The sequence below is a fragment of the Ambystoma mexicanum genome, chromosome 13, assembly GCF_040938575.1.
Source record: "Ambystoma mexicanum isolate Mex_15411 chromosome 13, UKY_AmexF1_1, whole genome shotgun sequence".
Lineage (NCBI taxonomy): Eukaryota > Metazoa > Chordata > Amphibia > Caudata > Ambystomatidae > Ambystoma > Ambystoma mexicanum.
In genome coordinates, this window is record NC_090938.1 from 586892139 (window position 1) to 586909242 (window position 17104).

At 49.8% G+C, this 17104-nt stretch overlaps 1 protein-coding gene across 1 annotated transcript in view; it reads right to left on the reverse strand.

The window, feature by feature from the left end:
- DHX8 (DEAH-box helicase 8) overlaps positions 1 to 17104 on the reverse strand; it is a 429571-nt gene that overhangs the window by 84249 nt on the left and 328218 nt on the right. The window lies entirely within an intron of this gene.

The window sequence follows — 17104 nt, forward strand, 5'->3', positions numbered from 1 at the left end:
GGCGCTGATAGAGGAAACCTTCCTTTTTCTGCTCCTCCGGGCAGAGCTGGAACAATTCGGACGCCCTGGCGATCATGGCGTGGAATGAGCCAATCTCGTCGGGCGGAGAGGCCCGTGCGACGGGAGACCCGTTCTGTCGTCGTCGCCCTCAGAACCCGTTGTCAAGCCTACCGCACCTTCATCTCTCAACTCCTGGGAGGATGAGGAGGGAACTGTAGGCCTTATGGGGCGAGTGGAGGAGAGGGTTGGGTCCTCCGTCGTTTGTTCTGAGGACTTCCCGACGGGCCAGGTTGCGGGTCCTCCGGCCTGGGCCGTGGTAATCTCGTCCTTATCTCAGAGAATAAGGACTGGATCGCAGACAAAATGGCTGCCGAGCTATCCTGAGGCCTAGGTTCCGGCTGCGCCGGAAGGGAAGGCTGCTCTTCCTCACCATCGTCGTCTTCCTCGGTTATCTCCCGAGGATCTTCCTTACGGGATTGAACCTTCTCGAATTGGACTTCGAGATTCCTCACAGCCTCGGTCAGTTCCTCCTCCGAGGCTGACTCCGAGCTCGAGGAGGCTACCGTGCCCCCCCTCGCTTCTTCCATCATGGTGGCCATGACGATGGGCTGAAAAGAGGATTCCCTCCTTGGCGGCAGGGAAACTCTAGTCCCGGAGGCAGTCTCCGCTGGCGGGGTCTCTGCCGGCTTGGCCAGAGTCGCCGCGATCGCCTCGATAGAGGCCTTTGCCTGCTGGGTAGCGGCCTTCACCACCTTAGGTGCATCCCGGGCCTTCTCCTTAGGGGGAGGGGCGACGCCTCGCTCCCCCTCTCCCGAGATCGGACGGGGCTTCTCCCGAAGCTTACCCGGGGTCTCGGACTTCCTCTTCCCCGAACCAGAGCGCTGGCTCGTGGTTGACAGTGCCGGGGAAGGTGCGCCCTGCCTGCCGACCGAAGAGCCCGACCTTTCGGCGCTCCCGGAGCCAGCGGACTTGCGGTGCTTGGCCTGGTGTTGGGCCCCCGTCGCCGGGGCACCCGCACAGGACTTAGAAGCCTGCTCAGACTCTTTCTTCTTCTCACCCGTAGAGCCCTTCTCCGACCAGCTGGCGAGACGGGATCTACGGTCCCTCATGGTCCGCTCTGACAAGTTCTTGCAGAACTGGCAGTCCTTCACTACATGAGTCTTGTCCCCATGAAGACAGTAGAGGCATCGCGAATGCTCGTCCTCCTTAAACACATTCTGTAGCCCGCATCCAGGGCAGCTGCGAAACAGTTTGGGTCCGGGTGACTAACTCGCGTCCTGGGCCATCTCGAAGTAGGCCGCAAATCTTCTGGAATCCTCCAAAAGGTTGATTCGACGAAATCTTCACTCTTGAGGTGCGTAGGAAAATCCTGCAACAGGTACCCGTTAACGGGAGTAGAAACGGTGGAGCTTGAGGCTCGATTAACCGAAAAAATGTGAAAATTCACCTGAAAAAGCGCGAAAACGCAGCAAAAGCTCGAGAACTAAGCACGAGAACTCCCAACACTTGAACCTGCGGTAAAAATCTGAAGATGGCTGCCAGAGGCGGGGCTTAGGGAGAGGGCAGTCATTGGCTGTGGTCAGTATGACACAGAGATCAGTGATTGGTTACTACTACGAAAGACAGATCAGAAACGAAACTGATACTGATACTGATTTTTCTTTACCGAGGATTCCCAGCCTGACGACGGGGAACATTCATGAGCATGTGAATCCATGCCAGACCCCATGCTGGAGAATATCAATTCGGCGTGGGCCTGCCTGAGCTGCAAGGCTGTTAGCGAAGATTTTCCTCCCGAGGGAGTCGAGGGGCTTGTCCTCCTTTCCCAGAACCTGAGTAGCCGTCGTGGAAGAGGATGCTGCAGGCCTGGACTGCAAAGTGGCTGAAGCCACCACTGTGGAGGAAGGGGGCGGGCAAGACGACAGGGCCACCTCTTCCGAAGAATGCAGCCTGTATCTCGCGTCAATTTTCTTATTGAAAAAAAGTCCAGAGTGTGGCTTTTCCCAGACTCTGCGGACCTCGACCAGAAAGTCCTTCTGCAAGAACAGGCCGGTACGCTACAAGGGAGACAGGGTGAACGCCCCAGAAAGCACGCCCTCCTGCGGAGCGGGTGCCTCGGGCACTGGAACATCTAAGAAACTCATCATGTCCAGTACCCGGTCATGAAAATCTCTGATAGAGCGGGGAAGGTCCTCGTTGTCCTGATCGCCTTGGGCGTCATCCGACAGGTCAGGATCCTGCAGAGCCGTGTCAGGCGCTGCCTTGTCCACAGGGGACAATGGAGGCAAAGGCGGAAGAGTTGGGAAGGCACCGTAGGCAAGGGAGGCGCCGGCGGAATCACCGGAGGAACGAGTGGAGCCGGAGGCGCAGGTGGACATATCTTCCTGAAAAGCCCTTTGAAATATTCCCTCATGGGGTCGGTACGCATTAATGTTTGAAATGTACCGAAAAAAGCCTCCTCCGGGGACTGCCTCGGAACTTGGAGACCTCTCACGAGGTGGACAAATCCAGGGACGTAACGGGGAAGGGTGCCACACAGCCCCCTCCACCAATGTATCCACATAAATCAAAGGTGCCGACCCCGCAGGCAACGAAACATTGTGCGGAAGAGGCATCCGGGTGTTCCAATCGTAAACTGGCCGATAAGGATGCGCACAAGGGACACCTGAGGCTGATGGCGTAGTTGTAGGGGTAGCACCTAAAATGGCCACCGCGGTCGTGGCGGGAACGGGTGCCATTTTGTCCTCATCTGAGGGGAACTGCGGCACATGAGAAAGTGAGGCAGGGGTCCCCGTCGATGGATCAGGGGTCTTAACTTTAGCCTTAACATAAGGAACTTCGGCAGAACCAGTACTGTGAGGCCTGGAATGTTTTTGTGACATACCAACTGCCAAATTAGCCTTCGAAGGAAGGACCTCGGCACTGCCGGTAAAAGAAGAACTTTGCTTCTTTGCCCCCTCAACAGGTCTGGTGTCACCGCAAGAGCGGGAACAGTGAGAAACAGCTTTCACCGACAAGGCCTTGTCAGGCCTCTCAGAATTGTTGGTAGCTTTAGCGTCTGGATGAGGGACCTCGGACCCAGGCCCGGTAACAGCCTTATCTGCGTGGGCCTCGAACATCCATTCAGTAAAAGCAAGCCCACCCAAGGCCTCGGGGCGCACCCCGGTCTTATTTTTGAGGGAAGCCGACAGAGGCCTCAGTGTGAGCTGCGTACCCCACGACTCAGTAGAACTGGGTCTACAAACAGCCCCCACAGGAGGGGCCTCTAAGCGTACTCCGGTATCCACAGGCCCCTTACGGAGACCCTCGGAGAAAACTCTGGTAAAATTATTAGGCCCAACGGGCACCACGGGGCGAACCCGGTGGCAGAGCGATCAACACCCCTGGCCCGAGAGGAACCCGGAAAGGTATCCCCCGACCGGGGTGCTCTGAAAAGTAAAGTACTTACCGGGCGTTTCTTCTTCTTGTCGATGAATGCCTGAAAATGTGAAGGAGGAGTTTGTCGGAACACCCCCTCTCACCACGCCAACCGACGTTGAAGTGCCCGGACCAAAAGGGAGTCCCAACGGTGATCTGGACCCAAGCACTCTAAACAAAGAGGATGGGGATCCGCCCTTGCGAAACGACGGTGACACGAACAATCTGGAAAGTCTAGTTTAAACGACATAGAGAGAGTAGTACACGATCGCTAGCGAGAGCCAGAGAGGAAAAAAGGGAAGAAAATCTTCCAAGGATGCAAGTGCGTCCAGTCCCGAACGAGCGGAGAAAAGGACTGATGGGCGATGCATGGGGCGGAGCCAAGGTGGGCGGGGTTACGGCCGCGTGCCGGGCCCCGCGCAAGAAAGAGAGGAAGGACACATTTTTGGAAACATTTTTGGATGCTTTTTACAAAGTGCTCTGGTCCCGTCCCACAGGACAGAGAGATGTCTCCTAAGTATGGAGGAAAGGGGACGGGATGTAGGAGTACTCCCTGAACCCCTCGTACATGCAGGAAGAAATGCTGAGAGGCAGGTAAGTACCCCCAAAGTCATAGTTTAAGGGTAAGTAGAAGTTACTCAGTAATCAGTGAGGTCAGTAGGCCATCCACTTTTATGGGGAAAATGAAGGTAAGTCTGTTTCATGCCCCCGGAGCAGATTCCACAGCAAACAACTTCAGAGATGACCTGACAAGACCGCAATCAAGAGATTCAGAGGTTGGTTCAAAAAAGTAGAAGACTCAGAAAAGACAAAGCAATGCAGGAAGACCCCCAATGTTGGTGAATAGGAAATGTGGTTGAGACTCTTCCAAACAATTTTGACCGCAGGCAACGGGACCCCCCCCTCTCCATCCCCCCCCCCCCCCCGAGGGTAATTATCTCAAATAATCACACATCCCAGGACCCAGTGGTAAGTACCATTGGTGGCAGTTTCCGCGAAAACAGCACAGCAGCATGACACAACCCATAAAGTATAGGGTTTCTCTTGCAGGTGCATTTCACAGGACCCGGGTTCACTTGGCCTTGAACCTTCGGCCAACAAAAATCCCCACCACAGAAAAGAAGGACATGCAGACCTCTGTGATTAAGTCTCTCGAACTAGCAGCTAAAACAGTGAAGAAGACTCAGAGAAGACAAAGGAATCTAAGGCGATGGATTCTCGCAGCTCGTTTGACAAAAAGAGGGTGACACAAGCACAGAAGACCGTCCCATGATGATGACTGAAGCGAGCCAGCACAGCAGAAGAAGCTGATGAGGCAGGGTAGTTTATCGCTACCCTTCTTAGGCAACCGCAGCGACCCAGCCAAAAAACAGCCAGTACACAGCCCTTGCACAGAAGACCCAAGCCATTCACTGCAGTGAAGACGCAGGAAGCCCAGCCTAGACTTCCAGGAGTAGAAAACCGCAACAGAGATGTGCCCAAGACACTGTATCCAGCCAGTATTGGCATATGAGGGCCTAAAAGTGCACAAAACAGTCGGAAACCTGTCCATCAGGACAACATTCCTGCTCTTCTGAGATTCAGCAAAAAGCGCAGTGGGATAGGGAACCCATATCCCATATAGAACACAGAAGCCAGCTAACCAATCGATGAGATTGAGTGTGTGGGGAGTTGGGGAGGGGAGGCTAGGGAAGAAGCAGTCCTGTATACAACCATTCTGAATGGCCATCAGGACAGTCACTCAGCCCAGACCAGCCACACAGGACATTCCTGAGGCAAGGCCTGGGGATTTAGACCTGTCAAAACCACTTAGAAACAATGTGGAGACTGTAATGTGGGCCCACAAAAGGCCCACGTGCCCAGAAGGGCCACTTTAGTCCTACCACATGGTTTTCCTGAACAAATGGAGCCCTAAAATACAAAATGGGCAAGTACATTGGGCTACCAATACTGTAAAAGGGCTTGAACCCTCTGTGAAGCCAAAATTAAATTACATCTGCTGCTAGTCTTCTCACTAAAACCAATGTAGGATCATATAATCGCCCTAGGGTAAAAAAGGGATGCTTTAGAGGGGACCTTATTCTTTAAGTAAGGCAAAAAGGATTGCAATGGTAGAAGGCCTTCGGGAGAAGCCGATATGGCCACCAAAAATAGGTCAGCAGTCCAAACCCACCAAAATAGAGAAGAAAAAGCAAAAGGTTGAGGGGCCCTAGACTGTAGGAACACCATCGGACACAGAGCTCTAGGTGGGAGATTGAGGACAGCTCAAGAAGTTTGGCCAGCGGCAAAAAATCCAAATCGCAAACGCAGTGGCCAGCTGTTAGGGGAGCTTTCCTAAAGTCCACTTGTGGTAAGACTTCATAAAACTATCCCTTTGCATGCAGGTCCCCAACTCTTCGTATAAGTCTGTACTACCCAAAGGATCTCAGTAGAATGGCAGAGCAGCCAGGCTTATCATAGGAGGAAGATGTGAGCATTAGGTAAGCACATTGAACCTAGTAAGTACAATAGTCCAAAGAAACACACATTAAATGTCATATTAAAAATATACATGTATTACTTTTCAAAGGTGATTAGTTCAATAGTAGTAGTGCTACACACTCACCTTACTTCACAAATATACAGTAACTGTATTTAGTTCTCAAAACCACATAAGTTAGTCTTTGGGAAGGAAAAAGGTTGGTTATACACAGATCAGCAGAGCTGAACGTTCTAGAACCACATTTCCTAGATTCCAATTGTTTTTAAAGTCCAATCCCAAACTATACGAAAAAGTGGAGCCAAAGTCTTACGAAGTAGCATAATAGCAAAGTTCCACAGGATGGTTACATGTCATTTCATCGCGGGATGACAATTTGCAGGGGTTTTTTCCGCCGATATTGTAATGAAAAAACTAATTGAATTTTCATTTATTTGTATTTTTGGGAGCTGGGGGGAGGGGGGATTCCCCTCCAAGCCCCATTACCTTAATTTTTTTTAATCTATTCCCAAACAGCCACACCCCATATGACAATGCATTACTTACCGTAAAAGCATTTCTGATGGTTGTATCTGCTTAGATTCACATGCTGTGCATAGTCCGACATCCAGTGGTCAATGCGGAGTATTGCATTTTGTTTTTCATAGTCGAAAAGGGGACGTCGACATAGGCGTGTCTAACACTATCCCTATAGTCACGTGCAGTGTACCCACAATCCCTCACGCGTCGAGGTACCTCCGTTTAGATTTGTGTTACTGACAGCATGTGATTCTAAGCAGATTAACCAACATCAGAAATATATATATATATATATATATATATATATATATATATATATATATATATATATATATATATATATATATATATATATATATATATATATATATATATATATATATATATATGAGAATGCATTACTTACCGTAAAAGCATTTCTGATGATTGTATCTGCTTAGATTCACATGCTGTGCATAGGTCCGACATCCAGTGGTCACTGCGGAGTATTGCATTTTGTTTTTCGTAGTCGAAAAGGGGACGTCGACAAGGCGTGTCTGAAACACTATCCCTATAGTGACGTGCGTTGTACCCACAATCCCTCACGCGTCGAGGTCCCTCTGTTTGTATTTTTCTGCCCTGAGGGAGCCTTCTAGACGTGAGTGAGTACAGAAAAGAGAGATATATAAAGGAAGTCTATGTTCCTTCCATCCGAGCGGGGAGGAAGGGCGGGCGCATGTGAATCTAAGCAGATACAATCATCAGAAATGCTTTTACGGTAAGTAATGCATTCTCTTCTGATGTTTGTTAATCTGCTTAGAATCACATGCTGTGCATAGACTAGCGAGCAGTACCCGGAGTTGGCGGTGGGTTATGAGAAGGAACAGTAGAGAAAAGGTGTCGTAATACTGCCTGTCCCACCTGGGAGTCAGATCTAGAGTGTGTATCTAGACAGTAGTGTTTTGTAAAGGTGTGCACAGAACTCCAGGTAGCCGCTTTGCAGATGGACTCAAGGGGAACATTTGCAATGAATGCTATGGATGCCCCCGTGCCTCGAGTAGAGTGTGCTCTTGGCCTAAAGGGCAGTTCTCTCTTAGCAAGAGTATAGCAGAGAGTGATGCATTGAACAATCCATCTAGAAATAGTGGATTTTGAAACTGCATCTCCTTCTCTTCCTGCTGCCACCGAGACGAAGAACTGATTAGTCTTCCTCAGTGGTCTGGTTCTTTCCATGTAGAACATGACCGCTCTGCGTACATCTAGTGTGTGCAGAGTCCTTTCTCCCAAATTGGAAGGATTTTGAAAGAACGTTGGTAGTTCTATAGATTGGTTTACGTGGAATTTAGAAATAAATTTCGGAGCAAACCTAGGGTGAGTGCGTAGAACCACTTTATCTTTGTGAACTGTAACGAAGGGGTCTAGAATAGAAAGAGCCTGAAGTTCACTTACTCTCCTGATGGAGGTGATAGCTATTAAAAAAGCAGTCTTAAGCGTGAGGTGTTTAAGAGATGCTTTGTGCATGGGTTCGAATGGAGAGCCCATGAGTCTGGTAAGTACCACATTAAGGTCCCATCCGGGAGCTGGGTCAGCTATCGGGGGGTGTATTCTCTTTACTCCCTCCATGAAGGCTTTTATAACAGGGATCCTCCACCACGACACTTTGAGTTGGGAAGTGGTGTATGCAGAAAGTGCAGCTAGGTGGACTTTAATGGAGTTAAACACTAGACCTGAATCCAAAAGGTGGGTCAGGTATAGGACCACATGTGTGGGAGAGCAGTCAATAGGGTTGATGCTTTTGCTCCTGCACCAGATGACAAATCTTTTCCACTTGCTAGAATAGCAGTGGCGAGTGTTCGGTTTCCGGGCTTCCTTGAGGATGTCCATGCATCTTTGCGGGAGTTGTAGATGTCCGAACTCTATGATCTCAGGAGCCAAGCTGCTAAGTTCATGTTCTGGGGGCATGGATGCAGAGTCCTGCCTTTGTCCTGAGACAGCATGTTGTACGGGCAGGGGAGTTTTACTGGGGGGGATAGAGACATCTCCATCAAGTGAGCGAACCATGGTTGTCGTGCCCACATTGGGGCCACTAGTATCATGGTCACTTGTTCCTGGTGCATCTTGTGCACCATTTTGTTGAGAAGGGGAGTCGGGGGAAAAGCATAAACAAATTTCCCTGACCATTGCATCGACAGACCGTTCCCCTTGGATTGGTTCTGGGGGTACCTGGAGGCGTAACTTAGGCATTGTGAGTTTTCCAGGGTTGCGAACAGGTCTATTTCTGGGAATCCCCATTGTGTGAAGACGTCGAAGACGATGTCTTCGTGCAGGCGCCATTCGTACTCTTTGGGCAGGGGGAAATCTCTGCTGAGACTGTCTGCTAGCAGATTGAGTTCCCCGGGTACATGTAGTGATAGTAGGAACATGTCCTGTTTGAGAGCCCACTTCCATATATTCTGGGCCAGCTTGGACAGGCCTGGAGAGTGGGTGCCCCCTTGCTTGTTGATGTAGTACATGGCTGTGGTGCTGTCTGTAAGGACCATTACTGTTTTGCCTTGTAGGTGTTCCTGGAAGGCTCTTGGCGCCTTGAACACAACTAGTAGCTCCAGTAGATTTATGTGTTTGGATGCTACGTTCGGAGTCCACACTCCGTGAGCAGTCTGATGGGATAGGTGCGCCCCCCATCCTGTGAGGGATGCGTCTGTGGTTAGAGTGGCTTCCGCCGCGGGTGTGGCAAAGGGTTTCCCTTTTTCCATGTTTTCCTTTGTCCACCACCGTAGCGAGAGAACTAAGGCCTGCGAGACCACAACTAGATCCTCCCATAGTCCGCTGGCCTGACACCACTGGCTGTTGAGCCACTCTTGCATTGGGCGCATGCGCAGGCGCGCGTGAGGTACCAAATAAATACACGACGCCATCATTCCTAGCAAGCGCATTGCTTTGCGTACCGTCACCTCTCGACCGGTTACATAATGAGGGATTTGAAACAGCATGTTTTGGACCCTCTCTTTGGAGGGGAAGACGAGGCCGTCCTTTGTTTGAATTAGAGCCCCGAGGAATTGCTTGATTTGACTGGGGTCTAAACTGGACTTCTTTTCGTTGATGGAGAAGCCCAACTGGAACAAAAGGTCTACTGTCTTTTGGGTATTGGAGAAGCATGTTTCGTAAGAATCCCCTGTTATGAGCCAGTCGTCGAGGTAAGGGTAAACTGGGATGGACAACCTGCGCAGGTGGGCCGCTGCCACTGCCAGCACCTTCGTGAATACCCTTGGTGCTGATGCTATGCCGAAGGGTAGCACTTTGAACTGGTAGTGTTTGCCCTCTATCATGAACCTGAGGTATTTTCTGTGCGCTGGCAACATTGAAATATGAAAGTATGCATCTTTCATGTCCAATGCTGTCATGTAATCTCCCTGAGAAAGCAGTGGGATCACTTCCTGTAAGGTTACCATACGAAACTTTTGGGGTTTGATAAATTTGTTCGCTGGGCGCAGATCTAATACAGGGCGCATGGTTAGATCCTTTTTGGGTACAAGGAAGTACACTGAATAAATACCTTCCGTTACCTGAGATAGAGGCACGACCTCTATGGCTCCTTTTTCCAGCAGTTGTTGTACTTCTTGGAGAAGGATGGCAAGATGTTCCGGTGTCATGCGACGTCCCCTCGGGGGTCTGTAGGATGGGGAACTGTTGAATTCGATACAGTATCCGTGGGCTACGGTGGACAGTACCCAACGGTCTGACGTTATCTCCTCCCATGCAGGAAGAAAGGATGTTATCCGGCCCCCGACCGGTGTTGCATGGGAGGGGACGCGAATATTCGCGTCATTTGGAGTTGTTGGGGGCTTGGGAGCCTCTGGGGGTGGATCCCCGACCCCTCCCTTTGCCCCGGCGTTGGCCTCTTTGGCTGTACTGCCCACTATTGGTTTGGTAATTGGTGGCAGGGTATTGCTGATGTTGATTTTGTTGTTGGTGTTGGCGTTGGCCACGAAAAAGGCGTTTGTTGCCATAGCCGCGCCTGGTAGTGGGCTTAGAGATTTGGTCAAGAGTCTTGATAGTGTCGAACTCTTTTTTAGCCATCTCTAGGGCTTCATCTACCGCTTTTCCGAAGAGGTTAGCGTCCTCGACAGGTTTATTTATCGAAGACGCCTGTGTCTCTGGTTTAAAGCCTGAGTTGCGCAGCCATACATGGCGCTTTAGGAGTATTCCTTGTACCAAGGAACGTCCTGCTGTTTCTGCCGCGTCCAGAGAGTTTTTAACAATGCTCTGGTTCACTTGGGTTCCTTCGCCAATAGTTGACAGTAGGCGCGTACGTAAAGGCTCCGGTGCTTCCTCGGCGTCTTTTCGCAGTTTGGCCCACTGCGCGTCTGCGTAGCTTGCAAGCAAGGAATTGTTGTTGGCAATTCTTGCTGAGAAGGCAGCCGAGGAAGTAACTCTTTTTGCAAGGGCAAAAAGCCTCTTGCCCTCCTTGTCAGGGGGTGCCTCACTGGTGGAAAGTGGTACCCCTGCCCTCTTTCTAGTATTAGATACCACTAGGGAATCCGGAATGGAATGTCCCCTAATGTAGAGGGGGTCTGAGGGTGAAGGAGTGAAAAGTTTTTCAATCCGTGGATTGACCCCTCTGATCATTGCGGGAGTGGACAGCGAAGGTATGATCCTTCTCTTCACTGAAGCGAGGAGTGGAATGGTCTGGCTGACCGGGGGTTTTTCTTTAATCACTCTTTCTACAAAGTCCAATTCTGGAGAGAGTTCCCCGGTGTCGAGTTCGAAATGCGCTGCTGCTCTGCGCAACAGTGCATTGAACGTGGGCTGATCGTCAATTGGAGACGTGTTCCTAACTGGAGAATTGTCCGGAGGAGTTAGGTTTAGGACATCAGTGTCGGAATACACTGATGGTGATTGCCAGGGGTGTGAAGGTCCCTCTTCTGGGTTAACCCCGAAGCCTTCTTCTATAATGTCTGTTCTGTCTTCCAGACATTCCTCCTGGTTCTGTTCTTCATTGTCCATGAAATCATCTTCTTCCTCGAAGTCTTGTCCCTCCCCAGTGAGGTCATATACATCTTGGAAGTCTGAGGCTGTGTCCTGCTGGGGATCGACTAGCCTCGGATTTTTGGCCCTGGGGTCCTCCTGAGGCCCTTCTCTGGTCCTCTTGTGAGTTTGAGAGGCCTGGGTGCTCATGAACCTTTCCATCCTCTCCATACAGAGGTGGAGTCTTTCCATTGTTTCATGGGGTACCCCAGAGCGGTCTGGCGGGGGAAACATAGGGTTATCTAACTCAAAATGGCTCGACCTCTCCCAAAGCGTCGAGGAAAGTGTCCCGTCGCCCTCCGAAAAACCTTCAGGTGTGTCGGGAGACTCCCTGACTGAAGGGGGTAGTCCCTGCTTCCCTTCGGGCTTTTTCGGCGTATCCTTTAACTTATGCGTAACGCTCGACGTAATATTCGGCGTACGCTTTTGGGCGTCGGCTACAGCGATCCTTGCTAAGCTATCGGCGACTCGCTTGTCGGCGACTCGTTTGTCGGCGGAAGCTTGAGTTTTCGACGCTATGGGTATCGAACGCTCTACGGCGGTCTGCGCTTTCTGTTGATGCGCACCGGCCGATGGTTTGGTGGCAGCGCCCTTGTTTGCCGAAAGCCCAGTCGCAGGTTGCGGCTGCGGTTGCGAGAGGGGCTTCGAACCCGAACGGTCCGAGGAGGCCGCCGGTGGAACCTGCGTCTCCTTGGGCGCCGAAGGTCTTTTCGACTTCGTCGAAGAAGAGCCGTGGGTTGTGTGTTTATGTGGATCTTTGTGTGCGTCTGTGTCGCCGGGGTGTTCATCCCCATAAGCAGGGCGTGAGCCGAGCCCGTCGGGGCCGGGGACAGACGACGAAGCGCGTAAGCGCTCCTTAGAGGGGGTTTCGACTTCCGTAGCGGAGGTCGTGTTATCGCGTTCCTCGTCACTGTCGGTGGTAGCAGCGGCGGGTGAACCTTCGGCCTTCGACATCGCGTAGGCCGCCCACCTTTTAACCCTTCGGTCTTTTAGAGTTTTAGGCTTAAGAAGCCGACAAGCCGCGCACCTTTCCTCCTTGTGATCGAGGGGCAAGCAGCGGTTGCACCGTGAGTGCTTGTCCTTCCAAGTGAATTTGCCTTTACAAAGTGGGCAAAACCTAAACGGTGTCCTCTCCATAGCCGAGGCAATAAATCGCGATAAACACCCCAAGGGAAAGGAAGGGGAAAGGCATTCTCAGAAAAGACCCAGAAATGTCCCACGACCCCACTCTCCCTACTGTATATGGCCTGCAAGGCCAGGCCACGTGTTCGGCAGCGCCGAAGGATTTCTTCCGCTCGACCCTCCGTCGAAGATTCTTTTCGGCGGAGAACAGCTTACAACTGCGTCGAGGGAGGGATTATTAATATTTGAGAAAAAACGACCAAAGGTCGAGGAGTTGCAATGTCTCTCGAGGAGCTCCGCGTGAAGGCGACCAGAAGCTGGGTGGAAAAAAACAATCTGAGGGACCTCGACGCGTGAGGGATTGTGGGTACAACGCACGTCACTATAGGGATAGTGTTTCAGACACGCCTTGTCGACGTCCCCTTTTCGACTACGAAAAACAAAATGCAATACTCCGCAGTGACCACTGGATGTCGGACCTATGCACAGCATGTGATTCTAAGCAGATTAACAAACATCAGAAATATATATATATATTTCTATCCACCCCAAAAAATGTTGATGTTTTTTCGTTATAAAAACCGCCGCAAAACACACTGTGAAATTTCATCCTGCGATGAAAGGATGTCGTACCCACAGGATACTTTCAGTCTCTCGGAGAAGTTTACTTCAGGATATAGTGCAAGTTAGGAGGACCCTGCGAGAGGACTCTGTAAAGGGACACAAGCTGGCAAGCCTGGATCAGAGGTAGGGTGGACACCCTGGATACCTCTTCATGCACTCCACACTGGAGCGACTCTTCAGTTCAAGGCAAGTTATACCTTTCATCCCACAGTACCTTAGGTCAGAAGATGTAAACGTAGCTGAATTCTCCTCTGTGCAGAAGCAACAGACCCAGTCTCCCGATTCCTCGGTCTGGTGACGAAAGGAAGGACTCTGAATGGGATGACTCAGCAGTAGTCTCGAGAGAGGGTCCTTTGCATTCTTCAGTCTCTTTGGTCGGTCTCCGGTTTTTGTGCCTTTTTCTCAGCACCAATGAAGGACGGTATTTGCCCATTCAATCTTCTTCGCTTCTGAAGTCCTGCACTATGGTGAAGGGACTTAGATGAGCGGGATAGTAACTCTGGAGGTCGAACTGGAGCACACCAAAGTTCTGGACGTATTCAGCCTCGCAAAGCCGTTGCACTGCAAATGGGTTGGAAGTCTCCTGGTATTTGGGGTCTGCAGCTCTGAAAGGCACAGCACCTCAGGAGATGGCTCAATTTGTAGTTTGTCTGAGAGGTGGTTGGTCCCACCAGCCAAAGAGAAGGAGTCCTCTTCAGAGCTCCTCTGTCGATTGGAAAACAGGGTGAGGACAGTAGCAGTCGCTTAACGGTGATGGGAAAGGTCTGCAGGCATCTACGGTAGTCTTTAGCTTCGTTCTTCTGTTCCAGTTGTTGACTTGCCTTTATCAATTACTAGCCTGATCGTATCAATATAATATTTGTGCTTCACCAATGTCACATAGCACGGTCTGTATTTGAAAATTGCCAAAAGCACTCACCCAGCTTCTAATGGTATTAACTCACCGGGTATTTAAATGCTTTTCAGGTTCTATGCGGTATCCTGTTGTGCTACAACTATTAAAAAACCATAGGGCCATTAAGTATAGTAGCCAGGTGTCCTTACTGGAGACCTACCAACAATCTTAAATATCCCCGTTATTCAAGCGCACTAAGCGTAACTGCATCTAGAGACGTGATGATCAACCTCCCCTCATAGGGATACAAAGCTGTTGTGTATCCTCGTTCCACTAGTCAATCACTATTAGGAAGCCCCCCGACTCACAAGTGGGCCCGGGGTGCCGAAGGTCCCCGCTACTACGCTGAGGTTACACACGTTACCATGGTAACTCTTAGGCAAGATTGTATGCAGTACCCTGTGGGCGACTGCACCAGCCCTGTCCTCTTGGCAATAGTTAACCGAACCTTTGGTATAAGCATGTACTACACAAGTTGGTAGAGTGACTGAGCAGCCAGGCTTATCTCAAGAGGGGTCAATGTGAGCTGTGAGTTTCACAGTGACAAGTATCCAAATAAACACTTCGCACATCTTCAGAAATACACACTCCCAGTTTCAATAAATCAGTAGATACCCATTTGGGATGGCACACAGACACTACCTACACTCTGAGGTGACTTAAATAGGACACTGTGGACATTGATATATCACTGGCACATTTAGAGCAATACTGAGGTTAAATGTCAAAAGTCAGAGGTAAGAAGAATCCTTCAGGGAGCCAGGCCAGCTAATGTTATTTGAGCAAAGTCTAGGTGAGCTGAAGCACTTCTTGCAGGCAAGTAAAAGTCTTGCACAATGTTTTAGAAGTCTTTGTAGAAAATGAAATCACTGTAGGGCTACAAGTTGGGAGGCTTGTGAGGGGCAAAGCTGTAAGCAACTCTGTAAAAGCAACCAAGACAAGTCTCAACTGAGAACTACCAAGGCTACACTACAAGAGGTAAGCAACCCCTTAGTTTACAGTACCTTCGGTTTGAAGAAATTGGTTCCAGTTCGCTTCTGTTCCTGTGTAGGTCTGCAGATCCTGTTGTTCCTGGGCCTCGGTCATCGGGACAAGAGGGAAGACGTCTGGGGACTCCTGCACTATGAATTGAAGGTCAGCGGCAGCAATAGGCAAACTTCAGATCAGCGGCTCTTCGCAAATAGCACCACTGACTTTCTCAGATACCTTGGGTGGACTTTCTTCGCATCTTGGGTCCAGCACTCTGTTGAGGTGGCTCAGGCTTAGACAGTCCAGCTTCATGGGAGTCCGGAGGAACTTCCTGTAGCTCGGGTCAGACTTAAAAATGAGACACTCGATTCTGGTGTGTCTCTCCCTTGCAATCGGTTCCTGCAGCTGCAATGGAAGTACAGCCATCTCCGAGAGGATGTCCAGACAAGTTTGCTTTGGGGTTGATTGATCCCACCAACCCAAGGGGAGAAGTCGTCTGTTGCAGGGCTTCTCTAGTCGAGGCGAATTCTGAGCTTCAGCAATGCAGCAGGGCCTCACCGGGCAAACCAACAGTCCAGGAGTTGCAGCAAGCATCCCTTCCAAGTTCTGCTTCGGATTCCTTCGTCCAGTGGTCGACTCTGCTTTACAAGCAAAAAGCCTTGCCTTTTATGCAGGTTTCTTCCATTCATTTGCAGCCTAGATGTCACTCGCACAGCAGGGTGGCTGTCCTCCAAGGACAGCCAGCCAGCCAATCACCTTTGGGTGCATTCCTGTAACTAAGGTGAAAAAGCACAGGGAGTTTTGGGCACCTCCCTCACTTCTGCCCCTGCCAGACATTTTTACTCACTTATAAAATACTCTCATTGGGAATTGGACTTACATTTTTACTCCCCATTTACTCCCAGCATTAAAAAATAGGGAGTAAAATACTCTTTCTTCTAAATCTTATCTGGAGCACTGGGGGCACTCCAGCACAAGTCCCTCTGGTTACCAAAATAAAACCAGAAAACAAAAACCAAGCAAGGGAAAGGCAAAATGATTAGGATGAGACTGCAGACCCCCCCGATAAAGGAGTTCTGGCCCAACATGGGAATATCCAGCTATATTTGGGAAAATATGTATTTTGTGCATGCTTTCATGGAGAACAACAGTTAGCTTTATTACCCCCTAACTCCATTTCTTTAATGCAGAGACTCCCTCCAGAGGATACCACAGGATACAACAGGTTGCACCCCACTAGTCACAAAAGGTTAAGTCTGCTATCAACACAGTGGAGTCTCTGCAATTATGTGATTTTAACAAATAGGAACAAAGTTCAAAGCTAAAGTCCAGATCGGTGTGCAGTCATAATGTCGACATCAATAATGTCGACAGTCAAAATGTCGACAAATTAATGTCGAAAATCAATAATGTCGACATACAAAAATGTCGACATTTTACATTAATGTCGACATTTTTTCGAAATGTTGTATAAATAAATAAATATATATTTATTGTTGTGTTGTATGTGTTGAGTATGAGGGGTGGGGGGTGGCAGGGGGTATTGGGTGAGAGGGGTTGGGGGGGACATCCCCATAGTAAATGATATTCTTTTTATTTATTTGTTTATTTATTTATTGAATAATAAATAAATAAATAAATATATAATTACTATGTGTTGGGAATGAGGGTGAGAGGGTGGTTGGGGGAGGTGTGGGGGGGTGTCAGGGGGGTGTTGGGTGAGGGGGGGTTGGGGGGGACCCCCCCCATAGTAAATTAGACTCTTTTTGGTTATTTATTTATTGAAAAAATAAATAAATAAATAAATAAATAATTAGATTGTGTTGAGTATGAGGGGTGAGAGGGTGGTTAGGGGGTGTGGTGGGGTGGCAGGGGGGTGTTGGGTGAGGGGGGGTTGGGGGGGGACCCCCCCATAGTAAATGATACTTTTTGTTGGTTATTTATTTATTGAAAAAATAAATAAATATATAAATAATTAGAATGTGTTGCATATGAGGGGTGGGAGGGTGGTGGTGTGGGGTGTGGGGGGGCTGCAGGAGGGTGTTGGGTGAGGTGTTGATAGTGTTAAGGGTTTA